This window comes from Dermacentor variabilis, chromosome 6 (genome assembly GCF_050947875.1).
Source record: "Dermacentor variabilis isolate Ectoservices chromosome 6, ASM5094787v1, whole genome shotgun sequence".
Taxonomy (NCBI): domain Eukaryota; kingdom Metazoa; phylum Arthropoda; class Arachnida; order Ixodida; family Ixodidae; genus Dermacentor; species Dermacentor variabilis.
The window spans coordinates 27,815,689-27,832,555 of NC_134573.1; the positions used below are offsets into that span (position 1 = coordinate 27,815,689).

The following is a 16,867-nucleotide window of genomic DNA, read 5'->3' on the forward strand; positions in this document are numbered from 1 at the left end:
TTTTGACATTCATGCCTGTATTGCCTTTTCAGTGCCACTGAACCACTGAACAGTAATGACGAAAGCATTGTGCGGAAATATGCAAGGTGATCAGGAAATGTAAAATGAGTCATACCCCCGATTGTAGCAAACTGTTGCAGAGAAAACCCATGCACGTTTCTCGGAAAGTCTTCACAAACCTATCACATGCTTCAGACTGCTCCTGTGATTCAGATGTCTGCGATAACACGTAAAAGTAGGTTCTCACGGGCACATCTATTCTCTAGTTCATGAAGTCTTCATTCCAGAGAGCCTCACCATGCCGCAACACGAACCCCCGTATTCATAAATGCATCTTAACTTGAAGCCCATGCTTGACTCGATTTAAATGACGCCTGTCATGAACACACCAAAAGAAACGCAACGAGCATCTTGGGCGCGTTCACACCATGCGTCATTTATATCAAGTCAAGCATGAGCTTCAATATGTATTGCTGAATACGGCGGTAAGACTTGATAAAGTTTGCTATTATTTATTTGTCCAATGTTTCAGTTTTCTCATCAAGAATATCTAGCTTTTTCTGAATGCTACCAAATTTTTGCTTCATTCTCCTTGTCACCACATGTGCTTCATGGCAATCTCTTTCTCCTTTCCCATGCTGTTGGCCAACGTGCAAGTGTTGTCTATGCACTAGACAGTTACGATGTGGTCAGCAGGCTTTGAATTTCTCTCTTTGCTTTTGTGATCAAGTCTGCCTGACCATTAGATTACTGTATACAATGAAAACAAAGCCTTTTTTTTCCATGAAATGGGCAAGCACTTGCATCTCTTGCAAAGGATCTTTCAGTAAAGTTTTTCGTTCCTGCAATCACACTGAACATGCACGTCCATCATAATTTTTATGTATCTAAAACGCACCGCCAGAAAGAGTAACAAAAAGCAGCTATATTTTCAGATAGCACTTTTGGCTAAGAAAGCAACCCAAGACCAATTATGGATGGTCTCCATTTTTTTTTTTTCAACATGTAAGGAGCATTGTGCACACACCTCTCAAGCATAAAGGCAGCACGTATGAGCCATGATGCCTCAATAGATCCCATGTCTGATCACCCAAAAGAAGGCAGGCCAAACATAAAATTTGTTTTTTGGAAATTCCGTTTATTATAGCTAAAATTTTATCTTGAAAACACAAAAAGTAGTCTTCATTCCAAGACCGTGCAACCTCTGGCTGTATATTGCAGAGCATGAAAACATGAAAATATACTAAATTGAAATAGCAACGGCAAAGAAACACTGGCTTCCATCTTCTGCAATGCAGAAGAGAGTGACACTGTACACGGTAATCCAAAGTATGGACCCAACTTGGTCGTAGCATACATGCTCTGTGCTGATGTAACTTTAATTAGAACTGAAGTGTGGCATCCACTACTCGCCTGTGTCATCAAAGGCCATTTCATGTTGCCACACATTCTTTATCTGCTACCTTAAAAGATTACATTACACCATGAAGATGACAAAGCTCACATGCATTAAAGGAAAATTGGTTGGCTATCTTTTCTCCCACACAACTCCGCCAAATACATGCAATTAGTGTAAGTATGCTAGTTCCTTGCACTGTTTCCCATAACATCTTTGTTGAAGGTACTGGGTAACAATATCTCAATCACTTCACAAACTGTGGAGATTATTGTTAATTTTTAAAGCAAACAGCTTTATTTGCCTCTTGACAGCACATGGCATAATTTGTTTAATGTAAAAGGTTGAAGCAATTCATCGGCATGTGCTTCACAATGTGCCTTGCAAAGATTCCTCATTAACAAATATACTGTTTCGAGAGTTTTCATTTCAGTTTGCTGACACAATGACAAGAGACAGGAGGGAAGCTATGAAGCTGCTTGTCTCTCCACACCAAAAGCCAGCACCTATAGACTCTGCTAAAGATGTACTTCTCAAAATCTGGCTACTCCTTGACCAATCCGTGCAAAAATGTTAAATACGTGAGTCGGAAGTTATGTCAATCAGGCTGCTGCCACTCAAAGGGCAAAGCTCCTTGAAACAGCAAAGCCCAAAAAACAAGGAAATAAGAGCATGTGCGAACGTTTCATGCTTTATAATGTAGAATAAAGATTTCACCAACGCCAGGAATGACATGCATTAGTGCCAGCAGGAACATCGTCTTGAGAATGGCTCCTTGATTTGGATTACATATTTCAACTAACAATTCTGCTGTATTGATTTACAGGTTGTATTTATGAAATCAGCAGCAATTCTGCTCGTACAGTTTGAGAAATATGCCAAAATTGATGCATTGGTTCTTTCACATAAGAATTTGAAGGACAAATTCTAGGAAGCGTTACAAAGGCAGAAACAGTGTTCGAAGGTGTCAGAATGAGGGCCATGAAATGAGGTCCTTGACTAACCGAACAGTGCCGCTGCTGCAGACATTTTAAGCATGAAATGCTTTTAGCTCCTGTTGTCAGCCACCTTCAAAGAACCAAAAGCCAGAGCCATTATCCTGGCACTCAAACCAGCTCATCCGGGCAAACAGTCAAGACTGCAATACATATGCTAGTTACTTCCCAAACATGTTAAAAAAATATTGCTTTTGAGTTCTAAATATTTGCTCACAATATCACTCAAGCTGTAACTTCTAGTATGCTGAAGTTTTATTTGTCACTTCTAATAGCAACGTTCAGAGGCAGATACAAGGCACTGTACAATTGTCATTTTTTGGCACTGAGACACAGTTGCTTGTGCTCTTTTCAATGCCAGCAGTCCGCGAGGTCCACGGCGCATATGGTGGACCGAGACGAGACTTGCAATGGGGTTCTGTCTTTGACAGGGAACTTGCTTCCATATGGACCAGTGTACAGTTGCGTGATGCGGGGGGGTGGGGTGTGCCATTGCGAATGTGCGCTACACCCATTTTAAGATTGTGGCTAGTAACATCTACAATCAATCTGCTTTGTCGGCAACCATTTCATGCTTACATCTATTCTCGATTACAGGAGAGCCAGTATTTTTTATTGTCACCAGAACAGCCTGAAAATGCTCATACAAAATTCTCCAAAGAGTGCAAGCGCTTCCGAGCTTTTTTAGTCTGTACATTCTAGCTATCTGAAATGAATCCAAGAAAGTAGTGGATGTTAAGGATATGATCATAGAGCTATGGCATATTACTTCGAGGTAGATGAAGTGGTACACGAAGGTGTCCTGTGTATTCTATTTCAGTAATAACATCATAGTGAACTGTTGGATAGGAGAGATGCCGCGCTAGTGCGGCCAGCATCAAGTGCAATCAAAACGTGGCTTTGCTGTTGTTCAAAGCAGATATTGCATTCACCCTACAGCAGAAAGGAAACGAAGCAACACCTTCAAGAAGGCAGTCCCCAAACAGCAAAAAAAAAAAAAAAAAAAAAGGTTGGAGGACACTTAAGCTGCGCCTTTAAGAGTGGAACACGATAGCATTAAAAGATCCCTGGCTGCTTCTCACGCTTCCGGGCAACTGCAGCTTATGCTTCTGTAATGTTTCCCTTGAAATGCTGGTGGCAAACGGTATGCGCGAAGGCGAGCTTTCTGGGGCATGCCACTCCTAAGACATACCTGAAATGGCAGCTGGAAAAGGGGTTTGTGTTTGAGTTTCTGCGCAACAGAATGATGTTTTCTCGCATATTCAAATTACAATCCAACGCTATCATGTCTCAAAGTTGTGTGCAAGCCATACTTTATGAAATTTTGACACATTATACTTTGAGAATTTTAATTAGTTCAGTAACGCCTATATGCCACGTGGAGGGCCTGCACGAATCAGGATGCATGGTTCGGGATAAATTTTCTCATATGGAAAAGGTCGCCAACACCACTGCTGGATTTTCAGCGACACGGGGCCCTGAACGCTATATGGCTGTTAATACCATTGTGAATCAGTTCCAGGCCAACAGCACATGTGCCATGCACAAAAAAAAATAAATAAAAGTAGATGCACGTGGGCACTTCCCAAAATTTTTTTACAAGAAAGGCAGAGGAAAAACCATCGCTGCTAAGGCATCAGATGAGTAATGTGTAAAACATGCAATATAAAGCTTAATTTTACACCCGACAACGATTACATTGTAACGTAGATTGGAGACAAGAGTCTTGCAAGATATACGCTTCTCTTTAATGGCGGGCCAGAACAAGAGCGTGCAGCTTACGCACTTCATCGTCTTTAGTGGCACCGACCTTTGCGTGCGCCGTCCTGCGGTGCGGGAGCCCCACATCTTTGTGTCAATTGCCTCCCATGAGAAGAGCGACCGTCTCGGTTCAAAAAGCTCTTTCAGCTACATAAGAAATGGAGCTCCTCAGGTGTATCTCAGCATTCAGGTATGCGTATAGTAGGGTTTCATGCGCACTACACGAACAACTTCAGCGGGAGGACGACGACGTAGTGAACTGGGCTCAGAACTGCAGGGGACCACTTCGTAGGTCACGTCACTGAGGCGGCGTGTAACCTTGTAGGGACCAAAATACTAGCGGATCAACTTTTCTGAGAATCCATGGTGGCGGGCGGGCGTCCAGACCCACACGCAGCCGCCGGTATTGTAATGGATGTCGCAACGACCCTGGTTGTATCGAAGGGTGGCGGTATGCTGTTGGCTCCGGATACGATGCCGAGCAAGCTGGCGTGCCTCTTCGGCTCTTTGTACGAACTCTTCTACGTGTTCGCTGGTCGGGCTATTATCAGCCATAGGTAGCATGGCGTCAAGTGTTGACCTGACGTGGCGCCTACACAAGTTCGAACAGCGTAAGCTATGTAGTCTCCTGTACAGCAGCGTTATACCCGAAAGTCACATAGGGCAAGATCGCGTCCCACGTCTTGTGCTCTACGTCGACATACGTGGAGAGCATATCAGCCAGTGTTCTGTTCAGACGTTCCATTAATCCATTGGTTTGAGGGTGATATGCAGTGTTCTTGCGGTGAGAGCTATGCGTCAGCTGGAGAACATCCTGCATAAGTTCCGCTGTAAATGCTGTAACGCGGTCAGTGATGAGAACAGACAGTGCACCATGTCGTAGGACGATGCGGCGTACAAAGAACTTGGCCATTTCATATAAATTTACTTGCGAAATAGCTTCGGTTTCGGCGTACCGGGTTAAATAGTCGGTAGCGACGACTATCCATCTGTTGCGTGAAGAGGTCACTGGGAATGGCCCAAGTAGATCCATTCCTATTTGTTGGAACGGTGCTTGAGGAAGGTCCACAGGATGGAGAAAGCCAGTCGGTTTAACTGGTGCTTTCTTGCGGCACAGACAATCATGGCAGGTCTTCATGTACCGTTGCACAGAAGAATATGGCCGGGGCCAGTAATATTTCTGTCGTATCCTTGCCTAAAGTCTTGGCGAATCCCAGGTGTCCCGCGCATGGCTCATGATGGCAGGCTCGCAAAATGTTGTGGCGTAGCGCCGACGGCACGACAAGGAGGTACGTATTGGGGCCGCTTCCGCAGTTTTTCCTGTAAAGGACGTTGTTGTGCAAGTAGTATGAGGATAAGCCGCACATGAGCAAGCAGGGTAAAACACCTTCAACTCCTTGGAGGTGTTTGATCCACGGCAGCAGCTCAGCGTCAGCGTGCTGGTGCTCAACCATCTTTATGGCGTCGATAACGGCGACAAATGGCAAGTCATGGTCAGGGTCCAATGAAGTCGTAGGGAGTGGTGCACGTGACAAACAGTCGGCGTCACTGTGCTTCCTGCCAGATCGGTAGACAACTGTAATATCATACTCTTGTAAGTGAGGGCTCCAATGGGCTAGTTTGCCTGAAGGATCCTTGAGGTTGGCAAGCCAGCACAGGGCGTTGTTGATCGCTCACAGCGTTAAAGGGTCTACTGTACAAGTAGGGTCGGAATTTACCAATTGCCCACACAACCGTTAAGCATTCTTTTTCAGTGGTTGAGTAGTTTTTCTCAGACTTGGTGAGACTGCGGCTTGCATAAGCAACGGGTCGTTCCGCACCAGCTTGCCACTGCACAAGCACCGAGACTCTCATTGCTGGCATCAGTATGGATTTCAGTGTCAGCGTCTTCGTTGAAATGAGCAAGTATCGGGGCCTCTTGCAAACGCTTGCGCATTTCATTGAACGATTGCTGCTGCTCGTCCGCCCAAATGAAAGGCGCATCATCGCATGTAAGCCCTGTTAGAGGCTCAGCAATTCTCGAGAAGCGCCCATAATATGCGCACAAACTAAGGAAGCGTTGGACAGCCTTCTTGTCTGTGAGTGGTGAAAACTCAGCGACGGCAGCTAACTTGTCGGGGTCTGGTCCGACGCCTTGAGGACCAACGACATGGCCAAAAAATTTGAGCTCTTGGAACCCGAAGTAGCGTTTTTCAGGCTTGATGGTGAGGCTGGCAGTATGGATCGCAGGACACCCTCGAGTCATGCGAGATGTTCGTCAAACGTGCTCGAGAACACAACGACATTGTTTAAGTATACGACGCAGGTTTGCCATTTGAGTTCAGCAAGCACGGTATCCATCGTCCGCTGAAAGGTGGCAGGTGCGGAACAGAGACCGAAGGGGAGAATTTTGAACTCATACAGCCTATCAGGTGTCACAAATGCTGTTTTTTCACGATCCTGTTCATCAACTTCGATTAGCCAATATCCTGATTTAAGATCCAACAAAGAAAGAAACTTGGCATGTTGTAGACGATCCGATGCGTCGTCGATGCGTGGCAATGAATAAACATCACGCTTGGTGACACGGTTCAACTTTCTGTAATCTTCACAGAAGCATAGTGTGTTGTCTTTCTTTCTAACACTACAGGGGAGGCCCACGGGCTGGTGGATGGCTGGATCACGTAGTCTTGGAGCATCTCTGTAAGGATGCTGACGGACAGGACATGCAGACTCGTCCGTAATAATGCGGTGTTTTGTGATACACTTGCGCCGCACTTTGGATGACGTTGAAAAACAGTCCACAAATTCATTCGCGAGACTCAGTAGACGGTCTTTCTGATGGTCTGGCAGAGCGGCGTTAACGTGAATCCGCTCTTTTAGGCTGGGGAACCCAGACTGCTGAGACGATGCGGTTTCCAATGTGGCAATGTCAGTAACGTTAGTGATTTCGTGAAGAAATGAGCTCAGTTCGGCCATGTTGTTCCTCGCGGTACATGCCGATAATCGTTGCTAAAGTTTGTTAGCAAAACGACTGAACATTTGTTTTGCACCTGAAGAAGCCCTCTGGCTATACAAATGTGGCGCTCAAGAAGCAGGGGCATGTTTGCCTCAGCAATTCCTTCGGTGGCGTCCTCCATGTCGCATTGGACAAGGGTAAGCATGCTGCTCTTGGGTCGCAACGTGATGTGATCGTCAGTTCGCGAAGCGCGATGTCACGGTCGTTGTCATTACTGTTCGCTATGGCTTGCGTAGTAGTGAAGCTGACTCTAGACTCTTGCAGGTCGATGATGGACCGTTCGCCTGAAGGAAATCCATGCCGAGCATAAGGTCCTTTGAACATTCAGGAAGATTGACGAAGTCGCCGATGTACGTGAAGCCCCGAATGTTGACTCGTGCCGTGCACCGGCCCATTGGAGTTATGAGATGACCTCCTGCAGTACGAATCTGAGTTCCGGTCCATTGCGTCGAAACTTTGTTCAGTATACGCGCGAGATTCTGGCTCATAACAGACGTGTCCGCACCCGTTTCGATTAACGCCATGACCTCGTGGTCATCTGTGGTAACTGGTACGGAACTACACTGCTTTCTTTGCGTCTCAATTACGTCATATCGCGGTCCTTGCAGTGGAGGATCTTCAGCGTTCGCAACATCAGCGACCTCTTCCTCCGCAGGTCGTTGGACTCGGTTTTCCCGGGAGGCTGGGCTGAGTGAGCGACATCTCGTTGCTCTCAGCTTGAATAGGGGGCTGGAAGACCTGTTTCGGGCGGGTGACGGTGACCGGGGTTCACGGAATCGTGGGGCCAAGCAAACGAGGTATGCGTCAATCTCCAGGGCGCATTCACCATTGCACGGGCACGGCGCATTCAGTGAAAATTCACGGAGCCCAGCTCATTGGTAGGGACACGCCCTGTAGAGGTGATCGGCTTCACCGCAATGAAAACACAAGGGCCTCCGGTCTGCGGAGCGCCATACGTCGCTCTTGTGGGGTGGGTGTGTTTCAGCCATGAATGGCGTGCAACGAGGCGAGTGTCTTGTTCAACGGCGCGCACACCAAGAAGGTCCAGGACGTCGCTCACATCGCGAAAAATCGGAGACAACGAACTTCGTGCAGCTTCTGTATACGACATGCGAGGTTGTGGCTGCCGTACCTTGTGCTGTGGTGTCTCGCTTCGCTCTGGGACTTGGACTGCCTGCCTGATTTCCTCCCGGACGACCTCAGCCAGAGCGGGTCGCTGTACCGATGCTGGAGCCACCTGAAGCGTTTGAAGCTCTTCTCCAATGATAAGCCTAATGAGCTCCCACAAGGCGTTGGTATTGTCCAGGGATATAGCGAGAAAGTCACGCGATAGGGTCGACACGTCGCGGTTCTGCCTTGTTCGCTGCTGCAGTGCCTTTTCCATCGATACGGCTTCCGCGAGAAACTCTGCAACAATATTTGGTGGGTTGCGTATTAGGGCACCGAATAACTCTTGCTCGACACTGCGTATCAAATTCCTTAGCTTCTTTTCTTCTGGCATGGACGGATCTGCGTGTCGGAAAAGTCGGCACATACCTTTGAGAAACATTGCGACGCTTTCGTTCGGCCTCTGTACTCTCGCCTGCATTGCAGATTCAGCTCGCTCCTTGCGATCGAAGCTGGCGTATGTGCTGATTAGCTGCCGTCGGAATTCGTCCCATGTCGATAGGGCCCTGCCTCACGGTTCTCAAACCAGGTCCGTGCATAGTCCTCGAGGGCAAAGTAGGTGTTGCGTAGTTTGCGCTCTGTAGTCCAGACGTTGAATTCTGCGACACGCTCAAAGTGATCGAGCCAGTCCTCTACATCCTCAAAGGTGTCCCCATGGAAGGACGTGGGGATTTGTGGCTGGTTGAGGACGACCTCGGTCGGGGCGGTCGATGAAGAAGGTGGAACCAATGTATTCATCCTTCTGACTTGATTGCGTAGAGGCTCGTGCTCAGGTGGCAGTCCTTGAAGTCGACAGCTTTCCGTACCTGCACGGGAGTCAGCTTGACCGGACTTCGTACTGGGCTTGTAGACGGCGTTCGATCTGCGAGTGGTAGCACGTACCCCACACCTCCGCCGAAAAATGTAACGTAGATTGGAGACAGAGTCTTGCAAAATGTATGCTTCTCTTTAATGGTGGGGCAGAACAAGAGCGTGCAGCTTACGCACTTTATTATCTTTCGTGACGCCGACCTTTGCGCGCGCTGTTCTGCAGTGCAGGAGCCCCACACCTTTGTGTCAATATGCACAAATTGCACGCAGAATTGACGTCGACTTGGGGTGAAGGTCGCTTTCCGAGTTCTGCCTGGTGTTGTCTACAGGCAACAAACGCATTGGTGAAGAAGCTTACACAAACATTTTTCGTTGTCCTTCACTGTCTTTAGTCTCTGTGTATTTTCTACATATCCACCAAACCTAATTGTTTTCCTTAGGGTTTTTCATGTTTCATCCCTAACAGTTAGTGCCCATTACAGTGTTGAAGATGTTTGCATGTTTTTTTCTTCTACGCACAGCACTTAAAGAAGAGCCATCCTGTCAGCCACCTAGGTCTACTCCTTTTGCTCAACTACATTTTTTAGCCCAATGATGAGAAAGACTTCTCTAGCATACCTGAAGGTCATGAAGAAGTAGAACAGGATTACCGGCTGCGCGAGATATTTGAAGACATACTAATGATTTTTTTTTCAGACAAGATTCAAAACATGTTACAAATTTATTAGCTTTCTTTTACCATTTTTTATAAGGCTATTGAGTAAAACTATCTTCATCCTCAATTACTGACTGAATTCATCTTTGATAGCAGCAACATTCTTGTATCATATAGCGTGTGTTGATGTTGGGCAGTCCTTCCACAATAACAGCCTTTAGGGAGTTTTTATCTATGTGTAGCTGTTCGTTATTCTCCTTCCCAGTAACCCCCACCATACATAGTGGCATGCAGATTGAAGTATTTGGAACTAGGGATACTACATCGAGGTTGATGTGGCTTCAGAAATTTACCACCGGACACTCGCGAGCCATGCAGATGTTGTGGAAGCAAATAAATTATATAGGGTGGTGCCTAATGACATTGTGCCCAAAAAGCTTTACTATGTCACCTGGGGCTGCTTGGCTAAGGCCATAATTGGCTTTTGAGGGTTCTCACTCGTATCACCCCCTACCTCCTGGAGGAACTCAACCACTTGAATGGCACCTTGCCACAGGCATCAGTTATTTTTTGTCACAGATGATAATTAGACACGATTGCTTGTCTCACCCTGAAAACAATGTGGTTCGTGACATTTCGAGAAGGTGGTGATCTCCAAGTTACTGTGGTCAGTGTGTAAGGCGACTAGCACAACATAAAGTTCCATCTCGTGCATCAGGCAGAATGCTGCTATTTCCAAATAAATTTGCTAAGTAGGTCACAGAGGTGATTGTGAAGCTGAAGTCGAGTGCTTAGACAGATTGAGAATGTTAATGGTTGTGGAGATTCAAAGCCGCATCCTCAAATACTTTGCGCAGCTTGCATGACAATGTTGAAACTGGAGCCTGTGTCCTGTGCACTAATATTTCACTGTTTTGTATGGCTGCTTTTATAGAAGACGAAAGAGAAACTTCTCCAGGTTTAAGACTGGTTTTACGACAGCTATGACAGAGCTAACTCCTTGGTGCATGCTTATGGTGACGAAGCCATCAGGAGCACTCCACACTTTTATGGATTACACAAAAACTGAACAAGCAAGCCCTATGAGCCAATTCCTGCAGTAGACCATACCCTTCAGATACTACAAGTCACAGCTTGGTGTATGAAAAATTGATGCCCAAATTCAGGGTTTTGGCAAATCCCTCAAAATTACAGAAAGTTCTTGACCACCTTTACAGCACCGTTCCGTTGGTTTCGCTTTAACTGCTCATGCGATTTGGTATCTGGTGTGCCCCAGATCAAACACAATGGTATATGAATGATATTCATCCAGAACTTATATGTGTTGCTTGTCATATGGTAGAGGTTATCAGTTGGTGCTCAACTAAACATGAACACAACGAACTCTGCAGTACATTTGAGGGCACCCACTGTGCAAGAGCTGCCATCCACAAAGAGAAATGTAAGTTTGGCATCACAATAACATCCTACTTGGGGCACATGAACGAAAACAAGCTCAAAGCTGTCACAGACATGCCAAGACCATCCTCCAGAAATACTGCTGCTAATGGGCATGACCACCTATCTAGGTTTATTCACTCCTAACATGCAAACACTACACCCATTGCCCAGCATGCTGTTTTCAAAGCATGGTTTGTCTGGAACCCACACAGGTTCCAGAATTCTCAAAATGGAAAGAAATACTTTCTTCAGATCCAGTGCTTGGCTGGTGCTCCTCAAAATGAGAGACCAGCTGCTAATCACAGCTGATGCTTTGTGCTGTGGTCTAGTTGCAGTGCTCAGCCAAAAGCAAGACGATGGGCAACATGTTACTAGATACGCCTAAAGATATTTTGCAGAGACAGAATGCCTGGCTATGCCCAGATATAGAAAGAAGTGCTTTCTTTCTTGCAAGCTCAAGATAAATTCTATAAATGGGGCAACAATCTGTTTCCCAATCTATAAAATGAGCACATGATTGATGCATTATGAGGCATAATGTACATCTTAGGCAAAGACTTTCCCGCAGCTGATACACTGTGAAGTTCTCATGTGAAGGAGAATAACAGGCACCACAAGGGCCTACCAAGATTGAAGGCTATGCATGCTGCCTCTCCCCACCTTCTTTACAACAATTGAAGAAAGAACAAGTGCTAGATTAATGCTGCTGCCAACTTTGCATTTTCACTCGAAAGAGCTGGACAAGGTGTTGCAAACTCTGAAAGAATTCTGGCTTTACAAGGACAATGTAGTCCAAGACATGTTGATATTTTGGCAATAAAACCATCGCGCCCAAGAAGCTACAGGAGCTTACCCACCCAGCACTTCTCACTTGAAGGCCACTTTGAAATCAAAAAATGCCTATCAAGATGACAAAGTGCTGCATCGTAAATACATACAAACAGCAAATGTCTTCAAGTCATGTCGTACATGCTAGCACCACAGGGCTAAGAGAAGGGTGACACTCCTGCAATTGGGATTCCGAGAAAAGCTGTTACAGAAGTTCACTATGGACATATTTTCTATTGGAGGGGTGTGGTGGCTCATCGTCACAAAATACTAGTAAGGGTATCCTGAGCTAGTACTGGCTAGTTTGACAGGACCTGTGGTTGCGACTCAATGCCTCTTTGTTTTCACAAGGCGTGCAATAGTGTAGTGGTCGTGAACCGCAACAAACTGTAGTTTCCAAAAGGGCGCAGCTCGATGTTTGCAGAATTCATAAGAATTCCAACAAATGGCGTGCAGTCCACGCTACCAACAGCGCAATGATCTCACAGAAGCCACCATAAACTTATCCAAGAACTCCCTTGAGACGTCAGGTGATGCCTACAAGACACACGATTATAGACTGAGCCTTCTGAAAAATAGCTCCTCGCTAGTGCAAATGCTTACGAGCCAAAGGCTTAGGACTACACTTCCAGCTACTGCAAACAGCTTCTTTCCACAACTCCCGGACGCGAGGAAAATGAAAGTGCATGAGCAAAAGTTCAAGCAGAAACAGAAAACTTACTCTGATGTTGGGCATGGCATACAAGATCTACCCAATTTGTATCCAGACATTAATGTCCGAGTAGTTGACCTGGAAAATGCAGGCACACTTCAGCAGCCAGGAGATAAGCCCAGGTGATAGTGGATAGACACGGACAAAAAGACCATTCATCTCAAACAGGACACAACGAGTGCCACTGCCTCTGGCTGCATAATCAAGGGTTCGATGAAAGTTCGGCTGGTCAGGCATGGAAACGAAAAAAAAAAATGTGATCTAAGAAATAATAGTCACACGACTATTATTTGCCGAGCATGCGCAGGAACATAGTCACAAGATTGACTGGGACAATGCCACTGTTGTTGCCAAAGAAAAGAACATGTCATCCTGGCGGCTGCTAGAATTGCTAATCGTTCAATTGACGCCAGCTACGATGAACCGGACACCAGGGACTATGCCTGCCATTTACACATGTTCATTACGTCACATGCTGGCTACATAAGTGACGACGATTTCCTGTCCTACTCAGTGAACAAGGAACCCGTGTGTAGTTCCAAAACGTCGGGTTATACATCAGACTTGGTCAGTGACCGTGAACCCCCCTTCATGCCTCTGGCTAGGGGAGACGAACACAAGCAGCCACACGACTGTACCGAAGAGGTTCCGTTTTGTAGAGATCCTGGGCATCAACACCATAGAAGTGGACAATGCATAACACCAGCTAAGCAGTAAGCAACATGACCCTTTTTATACAGGGAAGGATGTGCTACAAAGATGCTTGTACTACTGTAACGCTAATGTGCATGCTTGTAGAAAATGATCACAATAAAAAACTCACCTCTTGCCTTGTGCTCAATGTTGAGGCTACCATTCTGAATCACAATTACTTTATCCCACCTAGCTAACAGTTTGTCAAATCTTAACGAGGTTTTAATAAGACTCTTGTCTCAACTACCCGAAACGCCAGTCTGTGTAGTAGTGTTACACAGTGTTGGGTTCAAATCTGCCATAATCATGAATCCGAATGAACTTGCCCACATTTCAGTTATTCTGCAAAAGTATTTGGGATCCCTTCGTTGCTTCTATATGCACTGCGGCAATCACAGCTGTGAAACACATTTAGGTCGTACTGAAGATGTCAAAGACCATGTAACATATGTGCTGAAAGGAGCAATGACAACTTACGACATTGACAGATGCCATTCAGATGAGTGTTGCTGTGCCAGTCGAAATTGCTGCTTTGACAATGGCTAAACTTGAGACAGAATACCATGAGGCAAAGTGAAAAGAGAACAAAAGTGCATTTTTCAGCTACATCACCTCATTGCTCCAATGCCCATGCATTTGATAATTCATTCATACAATGCGACGGCCTAGGCAAAGCCACGTTTGGATGAACCAATGTCTGCTTTTAAACATCACAAAATTCCACTTTTTCACGCACTAACGAACAATTGGCAGGTTTGAGGATTTACGAGTGTCAAGAAATAGTGAATCTGTCATTCATGTGTTTACACTTTGTCTCATTATCTTCGTATGATCAAGTGTATGCTTGAAAGCGCAGACACTACACTGCTGGCCTGCTAGCTAAACGCACTTTCAAGTGGCAGCTGGTGATAGAAATCTTCGAGCATTTGTCTATAAAAACGCTCGCGTAGATTTCGCGGTATGCTCATGCGCTTTCAGTGCAACGCACTCCGTGACACCTGCCTGTCAGGCCGAGCAGGAGAGCGCCAAGGGACGAAACACCAAATTGTTCATTTGGCACTGTAAATACGTATGTCTCTATTATAGTGTGCCTGTATATACACTTCGACGACGGCAATGATGCCACCGCTTGCAAAGTCGGCCAATTTAAAGAATGTGTCACAGCGTTCGCTCTCCATGTGTACAATCTAACACGGCGAGTCTCTTTTTTCATGCGGAAGCAGCCTTCTGGATCTAAAAACATTGATATCGCGAGCGCAACAGAACAAACGGGCGGTAGTGCGCATGAGGTTAAAATCGTAGTCCGCAAAATATGGGCTATAAATAACGGCTCAAACACGTTACAGATGGGTGTCAATTTAAGGCGTGCAGTGCATTTAAAGCGTACTTTTAGCGAGAACTTCAGGCGGCGTGAAAAATGATGCCTAAGCATGCATAAATAACAAAAAAATTATGTACGTCCCAGATGAGTTGAAAGTGGTCGCGAACAGCTACCTTACCTGTCTATGTGAATGACAGGTGCAGCCTCTGAGCTTCTATACGATTCATATTCGGTATTCTATTGGGTACAAGAAAGAGTTATTACGAGGAAATATAAGGAACAGCTGGGGATAACCAAAAAAGCTGAGATGTACCATTGAAGCTCCCATGCTACGCTCACATCCAATTGACAGGAAGCCGCCATGGCACATTTTGACTACCGGAAATAGGTGGCGCTTAGAGCCTTAGAATTAGAGTTACATAAAGAAATGTTGAAACAGTTTTTCGTTTAAAATATTCTACGTGTTGCTTATTTTAATTGCCAGTTTTCGTTTTCATCCCTTGTCTAGAGAATCGCCAACAAAAAGCACAATCCACAAACTGTTGAGAACCGAAACCGAAACCAGGGCGACGCACTCTTTGCGGGTACAGTTTTATTAACCTTGATCAATGCCTTGATGATAGTGCGCCGAAGCCAGCACATGCGTGCAAAGGCGATGGATGCTACGTTCATGAGAACAATATCTCGACATCGGTCAATGCTGCATAACATAAGCTTGCAGCTGTAGTTTTCACACATTTTTTACACATGGTATGCTTCGGTTCTTTTCGGATTTACTCTCCGACACATTTTAAACTGTGCCACTACGCACATGCCAACATTTCGTCACAATTTCTTTAAAGCGGCATTTAGTTCATCGAGTACACCGACAAAACATGCGTGGAAACGCTTTCGAGCACCTGTCTCAGCAATCCCGCCTCCCTCCGCTCCCGCTCCCCCCCCCCTTTTTTTTCCTATACCGCCGCTAATTAATGCACGTATGAGTTAACCTCCACATACAAATCACTCGTGGCGTGTCCCTTCACTCCGAATTAAGTTTGTGCTGTAAACTTACGTACGTACATGTACAGTGCTATACATCGCGGCTAGTCGCGTCGCAATCCCGTGTTTCTCTAGGTTTAACGCCCGTTCAATACCTATGTAGAATCCAACAATCTGTTTGCTCTGGCGCAGTTAGAAGACGATCGTCGTCGTGGTCTTTGCACACCACAAACGCGCCACGCACACACACACACACACACAACTAGATTGCGCAAAACGCGCTGTTCCACGTTGCATCGCTTCGTTCGTGGTCGTGCTGTTTGCGCGAACGAACGCGTCACACACGCAAATCGATTGCTGTTTGCGCACGCCAAAACGCGATGTTCCATCTTCGTTCGTGGTCGTGCTATTTGCGCATACACATTCGTCACACGCGCAACTAAATTGCTCTTTGCACACACCAAGCGCGTCACACACACACAACTTCAATTGCCGTAAAACGCGCCGTTCCACCTTATATCGCTTCGTTCGTGGTCGTGCTGCTTGCGTGCACGCACAATGAACCGCCTACTCTGCTACTCCGGCGAGTTGGCACAAACAATACTACCACTGATACATGCTGATACTACCACATACTATCTGCGCTATGGTATATTTCTATGGGCCCCGCGCGAGCGAGCGCATGGGGACTAGGGCGTTTCAGGAGCTAGGTGCGTTTTTTACACGACACCTAGGGACCTACGCTCCCCTAGGGCGAAAAGTTACCTAGATATATAGTTCCCGTTGGTGCCGCGGGGACGGCGCTGCAGTCGACCGGCTGCACAGGCGAGCGAATGTAAATGCGCCGCCCGGCCACCGAAAAGGCTTTCTCAGCCATCTCGTCGTCATCGCTGTTTCTTGGTCTTCCGGTTGTGTTTGCTGTTCCTTTGCATGGCATGACACAGTTGGATGTTGCCTTCTGCCGCCATGGATCACCAGCCGAGCACGGTAGGTAGACGCAAAGGCCGGCGTTTGCCCACTGCATGTTACGTCGAGCCCTCGCCGCACATTTGCGCATTGCTCCGCTGCTGTACACGGGGCATAAATGCATACTTCGAAATAATTAGGCCC

At 46.3% G+C, this 16,867-nt stretch overlaps 1 long non-coding RNA gene across 2 annotated transcripts; it reads right to left on the reverse strand.

Annotated features, from left to right (window-relative positions):
• Window positions 1-1,243: 1,243 nt before the first annotated feature.
• Window positions 1,244-16,534, reverse strand: LOC142584704 (uncharacterized). 2 transcript variants are annotated; one of them, XR_012828886.1, is made up of 4 exons: window positions 14,955-16,534; window positions 13,933-14,002; window positions 12,772-12,840; window positions 1,244-1,463 (listed from the first exon to the last, which is right to left on the reverse strand). It is a non-coding gene; the product is annotated as an uncharacterized LOC142584704 (long non-coding RNA). The 2 variants fall into 2 exon arrangements; XR_012828887.1 differs by having other exon boundaries at window positions 12,772-12,987.
• Window positions 16,535-16,867: the final 333 nt, after the last annotated feature.